The sequence below is a fragment of the Vigna unguiculata genome, chromosome 2, assembly GCF_037176805.1.
Source record: "Vigna unguiculata cultivar grain cowpea cultivar isolate G323 ecotype 2 chromosome 2, ASM3717680v1, whole genome shotgun sequence".
In the NCBI taxonomy this organism is placed as follows: Eukaryota; Viridiplantae; Streptophyta; class Magnoliopsida; order Fabales; family Fabaceae; genus Vigna; species Vigna unguiculata.
The window spans coordinates 15181457-15194651 of NC_140793.1; the positions used below are offsets into that span (position 1 = coordinate 15181457).

Consider the following 13195-nt stretch of genomic DNA (forward strand, 5'->3'; position numbering starts at 1 on the left):
GTGTGAGATAAATTAAGGTAAATGCTTGGTTTATCTTATATACAATTTAATCTTTTATAGCTTTTTGTTTTGCTATGATGACTGTGTATTTTTGGTTGAATCTGCTATAGATACATAAACTTGCTGGTTAGAAACACTATTTATTCAAAACTACTCAAACTAGACTAAGGTAGGTCACTAACTAGACTAAACTTGCTAAAAACTACAAACCAACACCTACAATTTACCTATTCTAAAGCAGATTTATGACATAATAAAACTCTCCAAATGCATACAAAGTAAAAATACTATAAGCTAACTAGAAATCAGTTTGTGCTATACTAAACTAAGCTAAGATGTAAAAATACTATAACTAGCCTAATAGAGCAGAATTATTGAACTAACAAAATAAAAAATAGAAAGTAAGAGTAACTAGCTACTCAAATTGATTCTAGAACTAGGATGCTTAAATTAGTAAATGTTATGACCAATACTAGACTACACTATTCTAGTATAGGTTATTGAAGCTAAACAACTAACAACTAGGCTAAACTACTAAGATCCAAAACTAATTAACACTTACACTAAAAATGACTTAAAAAGAGCTAATTAACACAAATTAAGACAAGTGAGATGAATGTAGGTGGGATAATGCGAGTTCAAGTGTAGAACAAAATCTAGCACATTTATTTTCTCTGCTCTCATCACCTCTTATCTTCACTTTCTTTTGTTTTCATTTTTTTCCACTTCTCCATCTTTTTCTTATTTTTCTTCTTCACCATAATTTTCTCATTTTGTTCCAGTTTTTTCTCTCATTTTTCACTGATTCACAAGATATTTCAGTAACCAAGTCAGTCGCATATGCCTCTTTATCAATAATACCCCCACACTTGAACTCAACAATGTCCCATAACTCAACCTAATTCACCTCACAACTGTAGAATAATGTATAAACATGGTTTTACGGGTCCAAGGTGCTAATAAGTAAAAATTCATAATAAAAGTTAAAAATAGGCTCAAAAACGGGTGCAAGGGAAAATTGTCCAAGTTAGGCTATATTTGGCACTGTACAAATATGACTAGAAAGCTATCCACTCAAATTAGACACTCAATCTATCACCTACAATTTAAGAACTAAAACTAGTAAAATGGGAATTATTCAAATATGTAATGATCAATAAAAATAGAGGTAAAATGTATTAAAGTTTAAACAGAAATCAACTGAAAAATCAAATTCTACAACAAAATCAGAATTTGACTACTGAAAATCTAAAATAGCACCCTAAGACTATGCTAAAATAGGCTAAAACTAAGAATTGAACTAAACTAAGAAATGGAAATACTAAGCACTAAAATAATAACAGAAAGGTAAAAATAAAGTATGATATCAATAATAATAACAGAAAGAAAATCTGATTATAAGAACCTAGAAATGCAAATTTTTTAAACAACAAAAATAGCAAAATAAGCTAAGCATGGAACAAAAGTTGTAATCTATCTAAACTAATTCATACAAGTTTAAAACAGAAAAATGAGAGTAGAATTTAAGGTAACTACTGAAAACAATGACAAATTCAAAATACCACCTATAGACTAAAATTTGTCCAATTTACAACCCAAGAAGTTAAACTATTATAGTAGTTAATAACTAGAATGAACCTATAAATTAAAACAAACCTAACACTTCTAAAATCAACCAAAAACAGCCACTAAGCATGTCCAAATTCATCAATCAAAACCAAATCTGCAAGTATTTACAAAAATAGAACAATCAACATAAGACTAGCTAAAATAGTAATTGCAGAATTATTTACACAACTATTGTTATAGAACAGAATGATCAAAGTAGTGTGTGTGAAAAACATGTAAAAGTTAACCTTCCAGGAAGTTTTAATAATCCTATGACTTGTTGTAGTTCAAATTTCAACAATCAATATCCATTTTAATTTATTTTTTGACAAGTTACACTGTTTTCATCATTGATGAATATTTGATTTCATCTTTTGTTAATATTTTCTAAAAAGCAATCCAACCTTAGGTTCTTAGAGGTTTATGTTATACTATAACAATGCTAATTATTGATGATTAGCATAAAGATAGTTAACATAAAGATATTCAAATGTGTAGGGAATGATTTGAACATTGTGATCTAATATATATGTAACTTCTTTAAATACACAGATCATGACTTCATTTCCTTCAAGTCGTCATTGGATGTATGATAGGGTGTATAAAGGTAGAAGAGGTTTGAAACCTACTTTCGTAGCTGGGGTTGAAGAGTTTATCGAAATAGCCTGTTAACAAGAAAGTTATGTTAATGAAAGACAACTTAAATGCCCATGCATTAAATGTGAATGTACAAGGATTTTTGATGTTTAAACAATCAAGCTCCATCTCTACAAGCATGGCTTTATGCCTGACTACTTTATTTGGATTGATCACGGGGAAGCCATAGAGAATGTTTCCCAGCATGTTGACGATGCTTGAAGAAGTGGTATACATGTGATTGAAGGACAAACATTTAACTCGATGCATGAGATGTTGTGTGATGCTCTTAGACAACATGGGTCATTTGAAATACCAGAAACAAACTTCGAAGAGCCTCCGAATGAAGCAACTCAACGATTTTATAATCTGTTAGTCGAGTCAAATGAACCATTGTTTGAAGGATCATCAGAGTCTAAATTATCAATCTGTGTTAGACTTTCAGCATGCAAGTCGAATTGGAATGTCCCTGACGAATGTCTAGATTTTATAGCAAAAATGCTTCAAGATGTAACATCAATGAATAAAGCTTTACCTAGAAATTATTATGATGTTAAACGATTAGTATCGAAGCTTGGATTGACTGCTAGAAGGATTGATTGTTGTATACAAGGTTGCATGTTGTTTTACGACAATGAATATGGGAAAAATGATGGAGCACTTATACGTTGCAAATTTTGTGATATGCCAAGGTATCATGATCGGAGCACAGGAGCAAACACAAAAAAGCTTGTTCCAGTGAAAACAATGTTCTATTTACCTATAATTCCAAGGTTCTAGAGACTGTTTGCATCAATGGAAATTGCTAGTCACATGTCTTGGCATCGTGAAAATAGAAGTAGCTCAGGCGTGTTACGTCATCCCTCAGAAGGTGAAGCTTGGAAGCATTTTGATCGGTACATCCAGACTTTGCAGTTGATCCACGCAATGTACGTTTGGGTTTATGCTCTGATGGATTTAACCCATTCATTCAATCAACAATCCCTTATTCTTGTTGGCCAGTAATTGTCACCCCATACAATCTTCCTCCTGAAATGTGCATGACAAAGCCATTTATGTTCTTAAGTTGTCTAATACCTGGATCACGCAATCCAAAGGCAGGAATTGATGTGTATCTCGAACCTTTGGTGGATGATCTAAAGAAGTTGTGGTTTGGTGTAGAAACATATGATATTTCAAGAAAGAAGAACTTTATCATGAGAGCTAATTTAATGTGGACAATAAATGATTTCCCTGCATATGGGATGTTGTCTGGCTGGGGTATTCAAGGTAAATTGGCATGTCCACATTGTATGGAGCATTTAAAAGCCTTTACATTAGAAAATGGGGGAGAAATTTTTGGTTTGACTCATATCGTAGGTTTTTACCTAGTGATCATGCCTTTAGAAAAAATAAAAAAGCCTTCTTAAAAGGGAAAGTTGAAACCGATGGCCCACCAACTACAATGACACCTGACTTGGTTTGGGGAAGAGTAAGGGATTTACCAATGGCCACATAAAATCCTCGTTTGTTGAAATTACGAGGATATGGCGAGGTTCATAATTGGAGGAAAAAAAGTATATTTTGGAATCTTCCTTATTGGAAAGATAATCTCTTACGACACAACCTAGATGTCATGCACATAGAAAAAAATTTCTTTGACAATATATTGAACACGGTCATGAATGTTAGTGGTAAAACAAAAGACAATGAGAAAGCAAGGATGGATCTTGCTTTGTATTGTAGTCGCCCTGACTTAGAGATGAAATTGCTAGCTAATGGAAAAATGTTTAAGCCTAAAGCCAATTACTCTTTAACTATAGAGGAAGTAAAATTAGTTTGTCGTTGGATAAAAGAACTCAGGGTGCCTGATGGTTATTCATCAAACTTGGCAAGATGTGCTGATGTTGAAAAGGGAAGGATACATGGGATGAAAAGTCATGATTGTCATGTGTTCATGGAATGCTTACTTCCTATTGCATTTAGTACATTGCCAACACATGTTTTAAATACCCTAATCGAAATAAGTCATTTCTTTAAGAGTTGAGGATTGCCACATGGCAGCATCTGATTGAGTTGGGTTTAAGTGGTGGGAGGAGTGTGAATAGAAATATTAGGGGTGTAGATAAGGTTTTTGTGAGACCCATTTGGAAATAGGGGAGTGCATATGTAATTTAGGGTGCAGAAGTGATTTTTCCAGAACTTGTTAATTTCAGCCTTATTTAGAGGTGTTTGTAATTTCAATCAATTTATTTTTCCACCTTTAAATAAGCTTAATCTTAACTTCAGCTGCATCAACAAACTTTAAAATATCCAAAAATAATTTATGCAGCTAAAAATCACTTTTTAAGACAATTTTATCACACAAGCTCAAATGGCCTAATTATGAGAATTATCAATTAAATCACTCTTTAAGCACATAAATTCAATTAAATACCCAGAATTAAACACTGAATGAGGGCAAAAATACGCACTCATCAGTAATATATGATCAATGTATTTCATATAAAATGCATTTATTTAACGATTACAAAGCATGACCAAGAAACAATTTTTTTTATAAATTTATGGGAGATTCTAAGCGATCAATCAAAAATAGGGTAAGGGTTGAAGGATCAATATGTGCATCTTACATACACCGAGAAACAACTTATTTTTGTTCCCACTATTTCAAAGGTTATATGTTGTCATTGCGAAGTAGTAGAAATGAAATGCGAGTTGAAACTAACCAACCATCATTGTCCATCATCAACCAACCAAGTCGTCCTTCTGGCAAGCCATCAATTCATTTGTTAACACAAAGAGAATGGGATTCGGTCCACGTTCATGTGTTGATCAATTGCCAATAAGTGAAACCATACCTCGAGTAAATATTTTCCAACTACCAATTTCATTGTTATAATAGAGTTTATTCTTTTATTAAATTAACCTTCTTAAATGACTTATTTGAATAGGTCATTCCTTCAATCTCAGGAAATACCTAACTCAACTACTTCTAGTCGTGTACATGCTGATTTTCCTAGATGGTTCAAGAATCAAGTATGTACTTGATAATTAAATTACATTTTCAATGTTTAATAAATAAAATATGACATTGAGTTTGTGTTGTACTGTAGGTTTACAATGAGCCTTTAAATGTGACAAACCAACACTTGAGAGATTTATCCCTAGGTCCTCTTATCGAGGTTAAGCAATGGCACACGTTATATGTCAATGGGTATAAGTTCCACACTGATGCATGGAGTCAAGGTAAAAAGACAATAAATAGTGGGGTTTATGTAAAAGGGCTTACAGATGGAGGTGAAGATGATTTCTATGGGATCATTAAACACATTTACGAGATAGAGTACAATACTTCAAGCACTCTCAAGAAAGTATTTGTATTTTATTGTGACTGGTTTGATCCATCACAAAGAGGTACAAGAGTGGACTTTAAATACCATGTTGTCGATATTCGGATGGATAAAAGATATGTGCCGTATGATCCATTTATAATTGCTCACAATGTAAGGCAAGTATACTATGTCTCATATCCACCATCTCGAATAGATAAACGTGGCTGGTGTGTTGTAATCAAGAAAAAACCTAGAGGTCGCATAGAAGCTACTGATGTGGATGATGATTTGCCTTACCAAGAAGACCAAGTTTCACATATCAATGAAATCATAGAAGTTGAACCTATTTTAGGCTTCCAAGATTCAGAAAATGGTGTGGAAGTAGAAGATGAAGCCATAGAAGAAGACACGGAAGAAGAGGACATTCAAGACTTTGATTTGGAAGAAGAAGATGATGAAGGGGAATTTGATGATCACGAGTCAGAAGAAGACAATGAAGAAATGGAATTGAATGATGATAGTTCTGAATAGGTGTACAATAATTAGATCAATGATTTGTACCACTTTCTATTTGGAAATTTGTTTGTTAGATTTGCCTTTTGTGTGTTAAACTTATGGCTTTTATTAAGTACTTTTAGATGACGGTTGCAAAATGATACATTGTACATGTTTTTTTCTAAGAAGATTGATACAAGACTTCTCTCACTTCTTTTTAGTACAAATTCATCTTTCACCACCAACGGTTAAAAAAAAGCATGATGTATTGTGAAATATTATTTACATCCTGTTGAGGGGTAGATTTAGAAATCCCTGCTCAGTATGCCCAGTTGATTTTTCTTTCGTGGTGAACACTTATGATAAAGGTTTAGTGTAAGTTCTAATGTTATTTTTATTTAACTGTTCCTAAATATTCTTGTTTGTCCATTTTACATTATCTACTGACATTACTTATTAATTTTAAACATTTTATTTATTATCATATTTAACAGGTTTTTATTTGGTTCAGCAATGGGGCTCTCTAAGTATTTTGTGTTGTAATTCTATTTCGAAGGTATTTTACTGCTCTTTATTGTACTACAAAAATATCACTACTACTTCTTGGATTATGGTTACGTTTGGAAAAAGACATATATAATGACATAAGAACTTGTATAATTATTTAGGAGAGAATCTGAAAAAAAAATTAACCTTATCGCCTTTTCACCTGTAGAAACAACTTGTATAAGAACTTATTCAATGAGTTGAGTGCTTACTTTAGTTGTTTACCCAAATGAATCTTATATTTGATGGAGATTACTATACTACTTTGATCTCTTGGCCATTTTGTAATGGTTGTTGTTTCATGTTAGATGGAGTTATTCTCCATTAAATGGTTGTACCGTACTCAGATTTTATTAAATTCGTGTCTGTTTTCTCTATTTCTCCACAATCTCTTCATATGTGAGTCTTTGCCAGAAATATAAAACGATGTTCACACATATGGAGTAATATCAGCCAATTCTATTACCGCGAGTAATTCAAAATTGGCAATTTCCTAGTTAGAAGCATCATTTCCTGAGTTACAGAACCAAGAAATTGAAGGAGACAACGTGTCCTTGCTAAGGGCTTGTGCTTATTCCTTATACCATGCATCTCTTGTCTTGCTGGTATACATATAGTCTAAACTAGACTTTTGTCGGTTGTGTAATCAATAGAACGAAAAGTGTCTATCAGATTGTTCCATTAGTTTCAATGTTGCATAATATGATCGTATGTTATTAATTTCAAGGTGTAGGGACCTATGCGAATAGTAGGTCAATATTAAAATTCAAGTGGTTGTAGTGGAAAATGTGAAGATCGTTCTGTTACTTTTCTCTGCAATTTTGTCAACAAAGACTCTATTTTAGTGACTGCTTGGACTGATGGTACTCTGCCTTGTCTTCGTTTTTATTCCCATGACCAAAATCCTTGGCCTTGCTATGATTTGTGAGTCAATTACCAGCAGCAATCTGTGGAAGCTTGATCATCCTTCCTGGTTAGTTACTCCATCCACTTTGTTGATTCTAGCTGTTGTTGATCTGGCTCTGCCACCAATAACAAAAAGTGGTTATAATATTTCTTTGTTCATTGATATGTTTATGGTAGAAAGAATACATTCTCTTCATGATGGAGAGATTGACTACACAGTTTTACATTTTCTTCCATTTACAAGTTAGTCAAATGGCAAGGATGATACAATGAAAACATCTACTGTGCATCTTGTATGAAATACTTGCCAGATTGGATACATCTCAATACTTTGTGATTTGGTGCAATATGTGTCTCTACTGGTTTGCATCCTAATTTAACAATTTCATCCAATAATTCTAGCAGATTTTTGTTGGGAGATGAAGATACCATGATGGGAATAAATCATTTTGTTGTTAAACGTTTTTTTTTAAGACTTTCATTCCTGTTGCTGATGAGTACGTATTTTTGCCCTCATTTAATGTTTAATTCTGGGTATTTAATTGAATTTATGTGCCTAAAGAGTGATTTAATTGATAATTTTGATAATTAGGTTGTTTGAGCTTGTGTGATAAAAATGTCTTAAAAAGTGATTTTTAGCTGCATAAATTATTTTTGGATATTTTAACGTTTGTTGATGCAGCTGAAGTTAAGTTTTAAGCTCATTTAGAGGTGTGGAAATAAATTGATTAAAGCTTCATGACACCTTAAAGATAAATCAAAGAATAAGAAATTATCAAAAGCACGAAAATTCAGGCCAAGCATTACATGAAGACGGCAAGAAAAGCTTGAAAAAGTGAAGAAGTTTGGCTAAACCAAGAAGAGAGGAAAGAAAAATTGGACCTTGCGGTTTTCTTTATCCTTTTGCACTCCTGGGCAAAATCAAACAATTTCAAAACTTAATCTGAGGTATTTTATTTCACATCAACATTGGATCAAAGGAATGAACATCACTGGAGACAAATCAATACTCTAGAGATCAAATTATCATGTATATACAAACAGAAATGTTCTATTTTTCACACATAAGTTAATCTTTTGAATTCACAAGACAATCAATTATGAAAGAAAGCACTCAAGTTAAATGTGTATTTTCTCACCAAAATTCTCTCAAGTGTTTTGGCTTGTGTTTTCACTCAAAATACTCATGTAAGTAAACTCTCATAATACTTAACAAGACTCTAATATTCACAAACTTTCAGAAAATATGCATTCAAAGATCATGAGGACTTTTCACAGGTTATAATGGGGCTAAGGCAAAGGTAGGAAAAATTTTAAGATTTTTGGGTTTTTGAAATTAAAATATAGAAAGAATAATGGAGCATAATTTCAAAAACAACTCTTTTTCGTTTATTGCTTTGTTGCTCTCTCTTTTTTTTAGAAAGCAATTATTTCAACACTTTTTCATCAACAATTTTTCCTTTTGCCATTTTTATTAATTTGTGGGTGAGGTACTCACCCACACACTTTATTCCTCAACCATTCCTGAACATAATCCATTAGCTCCTTCTTTCTTCCTAAGGTAGAATATGGTCTTTTTCTTTTCAAGGTTATGCAATAGGCTTAAAACAAGAAAAAGAGGTTTAAAGCTCAAAGGGGCTACCAATGGATTAATATCAAGGTGGGCTTATTTGGCCAAGTAGCTAAAAACAAGAAATGCCTCAGTCATATCAAATCATGCATATTCACCTAAGATGCAAAACAAAAGACTCAAGCTAAACATTTGAGTATAAACAAACATGAGCAAGTCACTCAAGAAAAAAATAGGAATGACATATGGCAATTCATCCTTTACATTAAGGCTCAAGACTCACAAGGTCAAATTCTTTCACAAAAGATTTAATCAAGAAATTCTCAAATCAACTCAATTAGAAATTCATAGAAACAAACCACTCATATCAACATGACTTTTATTTTTCCAGAATTATGATCATCCCAATTATTGAATCAACTCCTAAAAATTCAAAGTCAATATGTTTTATTGAAAGCAGGGAAATATTTTTGGTGGATTTCTTATGAGACATTGTTTAAAAGTTTCACTTAGTAAAAAGTTAATACTTTCACAATTTTCTCAAAAATAAATCACAATTTTTTTAATGAAAACAAAAACAAAAAATTGAAAAACACAAAAAAGAAAAAGCCTACCTACAGTTTGTCTCCCCCACACTTATTTCAAAAAAAATAAATGTCCTTGATGGACTTATTTTAGGGAGGAAACGAAAAAAAATTTCATTTCTGGCTTAATCTGGCCATATGTCAAAATTTATTTTCTTTAATTTTATAAAGTACAAGTCAGCTTGTACCATTTTTTTAATTTTTACTTTTTAAAGTTTATGAAAACTAAAAACAAAAAAACATATTTTTGAAATTTTTTTATATTTTTTATTAAAATCAAAAACAAAAAACAAATATGCATGCAATTTAAATTTTTTATCAACAATGCTTTCAAAAGAATTTGAATCTAACTTGTTTTCTTGTTGCAGCAACCTTTCTTCTTTTTCTGCAGCCATGTCAACAAAGATAACCACTGAAAACTTATTTGCATCATTCACATCAACAAATTTGATGTGTGGATTGTGTGGCTTCAACTCAACTTGAGCATCATCAAGTGCATTCAGATTGTTAACAGGATCATCAGTAATCCTCATAATCTCACCTTGTGAGCAAAAATCTGCACTTGAAGTAGTTGAATTTGCTGCTTCATTATTAACCAAGTTAGTTGCAATAGTAGATGCTTCAGCTGCATCTTCGAATATTGTTGGTTCTTCAACTGCACTTGGTTCCTCCATTGTATTGTTCTCACAACTTTGCTCTTGAAAATGATCATTTGTACTCATATCCTCATCCATGGGTACAACTTTATATTCACATTGAGCATCATCAACATATCCATCAGTAGATATGTTTGTGTGAGAACCTTCAATTTCTTCATCAACTTCAGCAACATCCTTAATATGTCCATCAGTAGACATATTACTATGACAATCATTATATCCATCAGTAGATATATCGATGTGATGTGATTCCGCTATTGATTTTTCAGACTGACTCTGCAAGCTTTGTGTGGCGGCATTCATCATCTCTTTTTGATCTGTCTGATTCATCTTCATCATTTCAGTCATCATTTTCATCATATCTTCCAAAGTGACCTTTCTCACTGCATCATTCATTAGCTGACTCAAATCTTCAGACATTTGTTCAGCTCTGATGGCCAACTTTAGAAGCACATCTTTGATTTCATGACGAAGTGTATTAAAATCTGGATTTTCAAGAAATCTCTGATGGGGTTGAGGGGTGGTATTAACAGTTACAAGTAATTTTATGAAGTTGTTCTTACTTGCATCCCTCAACATATCAGACAATATTTGCTTATTTTCGTACCACTCTTGCTCAATGTTTCTGCATCTTTGATGAACTCGCAACCTTTTATCCATGGACTCTAATTTCTCTATAACTTCACCCATTAATATCATAACTTCCCTGTAGGATGGTCCATTGGTTGCTTCAACTTGCTGTGGTGGTACATATTGTTGCTGAACACTATTTGGAACATATGGTTGCTGAGGTGGACACTCAGAATATGGTTGTTGCTCATATCCCAAAAAAGATGATCTAGGATATAGATCATTAAATTGTCGTAAAGTTAACCCACTTATATCAGGTGCAGAAGTAGGTGTGACAATTTGTTGCTGAAAATCACGTGGTTGCTGTGGATAGTAATCATAATTCACTTGAAAATCACACAGTTGATTATTTTCATATGAAAAATTATTTTGCATTTTTGAAAGAGGTTTTCTGAAAAGAGATAAGTTGAAAGCTTGTTGAGTAGACTTCCAGGAAAGAGAGGTGCGTCTCAATGGACAACTTAAGTACCTTATCTTTCCTTAGCCAAAGTTTTTCCCAACTAGTTTCACAAATTTCCCAACAAAATTCTTCAAACAAAAATTACGCTTGAAAAAATAACTAAATAAAATAAAATTAAATAACTAAAGAAAATTAAAAAATGTTAGAATAAAAATTGAGAAAAGAAAATGTTAGTGATAAACAAAAAAATAAAAATAAAAATAAAAATAAAACAAAAATAAGAATAATAAATAAAATCAAAAGAATAAAAATAAAAATAAGAACTAAAATGATATAAATTCTAACCGTGTTCCCCGGCAACGGCGCCAAATTTGATAACGCTGTCGTTGACGCGTTCAAATTAATACTACTTATCTATAACAACTTCAGTATTGTTAAGAAAGTAGTCAACAAAATAGTAAGGGTAAAGTAACCCAAAGTCGTCTCCCAACGAACACAGAATTGATTTTTAACAAATTAGTTCTTATAAAACTATACAAAGCGGTTAGTCAAACAAAATAAAAAATATAGGGGATTCAGATAAACAAAGATAGAAATAAAATTTAAAAGATAAAAAGAAATAAAAACAATAGAAAAGAAAGTAGATTGATTCCATTGCTTTTTCAAAATAGATTCATCATCGGTTATCTAAAGATTATTGCTCAATTAATTATTGTTGTAGATTTGCAAATTAATCAATGTAAAGTCTCAATTAATTTGTTGGCGTTCTCACTTTTAACCAAAGTACAGTCTCAATTAAAAGTGAGAACTTTTAGATTATCCATAGTAAATTCAATCAAAGTACAGTCTCAATCAAATTTTACTATGCCTAATCATGTCTATTCTTTTATCTCCTCACCAAATAAAAAGCTTAATTAATCAAAGTAAACTCTCGATTAATTTTCATTAGAGTAAATACCTTTAACCAAAGTAAAGTCTCAATTATTGGTAAAAACTCATTTAATCACATGAAAGTTTCTAAATAAAATCAAAGTAAAGTCTCAATTAAATTTAAAAACCCTTGAACTCATATGATCAACATGCATATAGATTTAAAATCATTACTTTTCACGAGATTCAAAGATAAAAGACATAGATGAATTAAAACCTCAACAATAATAAAAAGAACAAAGAAATTAATTCATTCTAACCTCAAAATCCATAATGAAATTACAATGGAATCAACCCAAGAAGTTTAGCAATCCATGGAATACAAAATAAAAAGAAGAATAGAGAGAAGAAAAGAGAGAGAAAGGAAACGAAATTAGGCACCCCTAAGGGTTCCAAAACTCCGAAGTCCCGAGCTTGTTTTCTACTTCTCCCTTGGTCTCTTTATATAGGAATTGGACTGGGCTTTTCTGTTGCTAAAATCTCTCAAATATCTTTTGAAATAAAGATAAATATAAATATTTAAAAATACTTGGAGAGATATAGACTATTTGACAAATATAATTGGTTGATAATATCAATATCTAATATAATTAAATTAATTAATTACTTAAAGATATATGATAAATTATCACCAATTAATATTTGTATTAATTTTCCAAATCAACCCTTTGCAATCTCCTTAAATTATCTTCTAAATAATCCAATATCTTCAAGATATATTTGTTTGTTGTGGAACTAAAAAGATTCAAGAAGATCTTGTCATATTTAAAAAGATTTGGTAGTTATTATCTTTTAATATTTTATGATATAATTAAATAAGATAATTATTTAAAAATATCAAATAAAATATCTAAAGATATATTTTCCCAAATTATCTTCTATCAGCTGCCTAATCATTTCAAGTTACAACTATAACA

The 13195-nt window shown here is 31.5% G+C and overlaps 2 pseudogenes; both read left to right on the top strand.

Moving 5' to 3' along the window:
* Nucleotides 1-2163: 2163 nt before the first annotated feature.
* LOC146888350 (uncharacterized) lies at nucleotides 2164-4270 on the top strand (annotated as a pseudogene).
* A 520-nt stretch (nucleotides 4271-4790) lies between these two features.
* On the top strand, nucleotides 4791-6089 carry LOC146888351 (uncharacterized; annotated as a pseudogene).
* Nucleotides 6090-13195: the final 7106 nt, after the last annotated feature.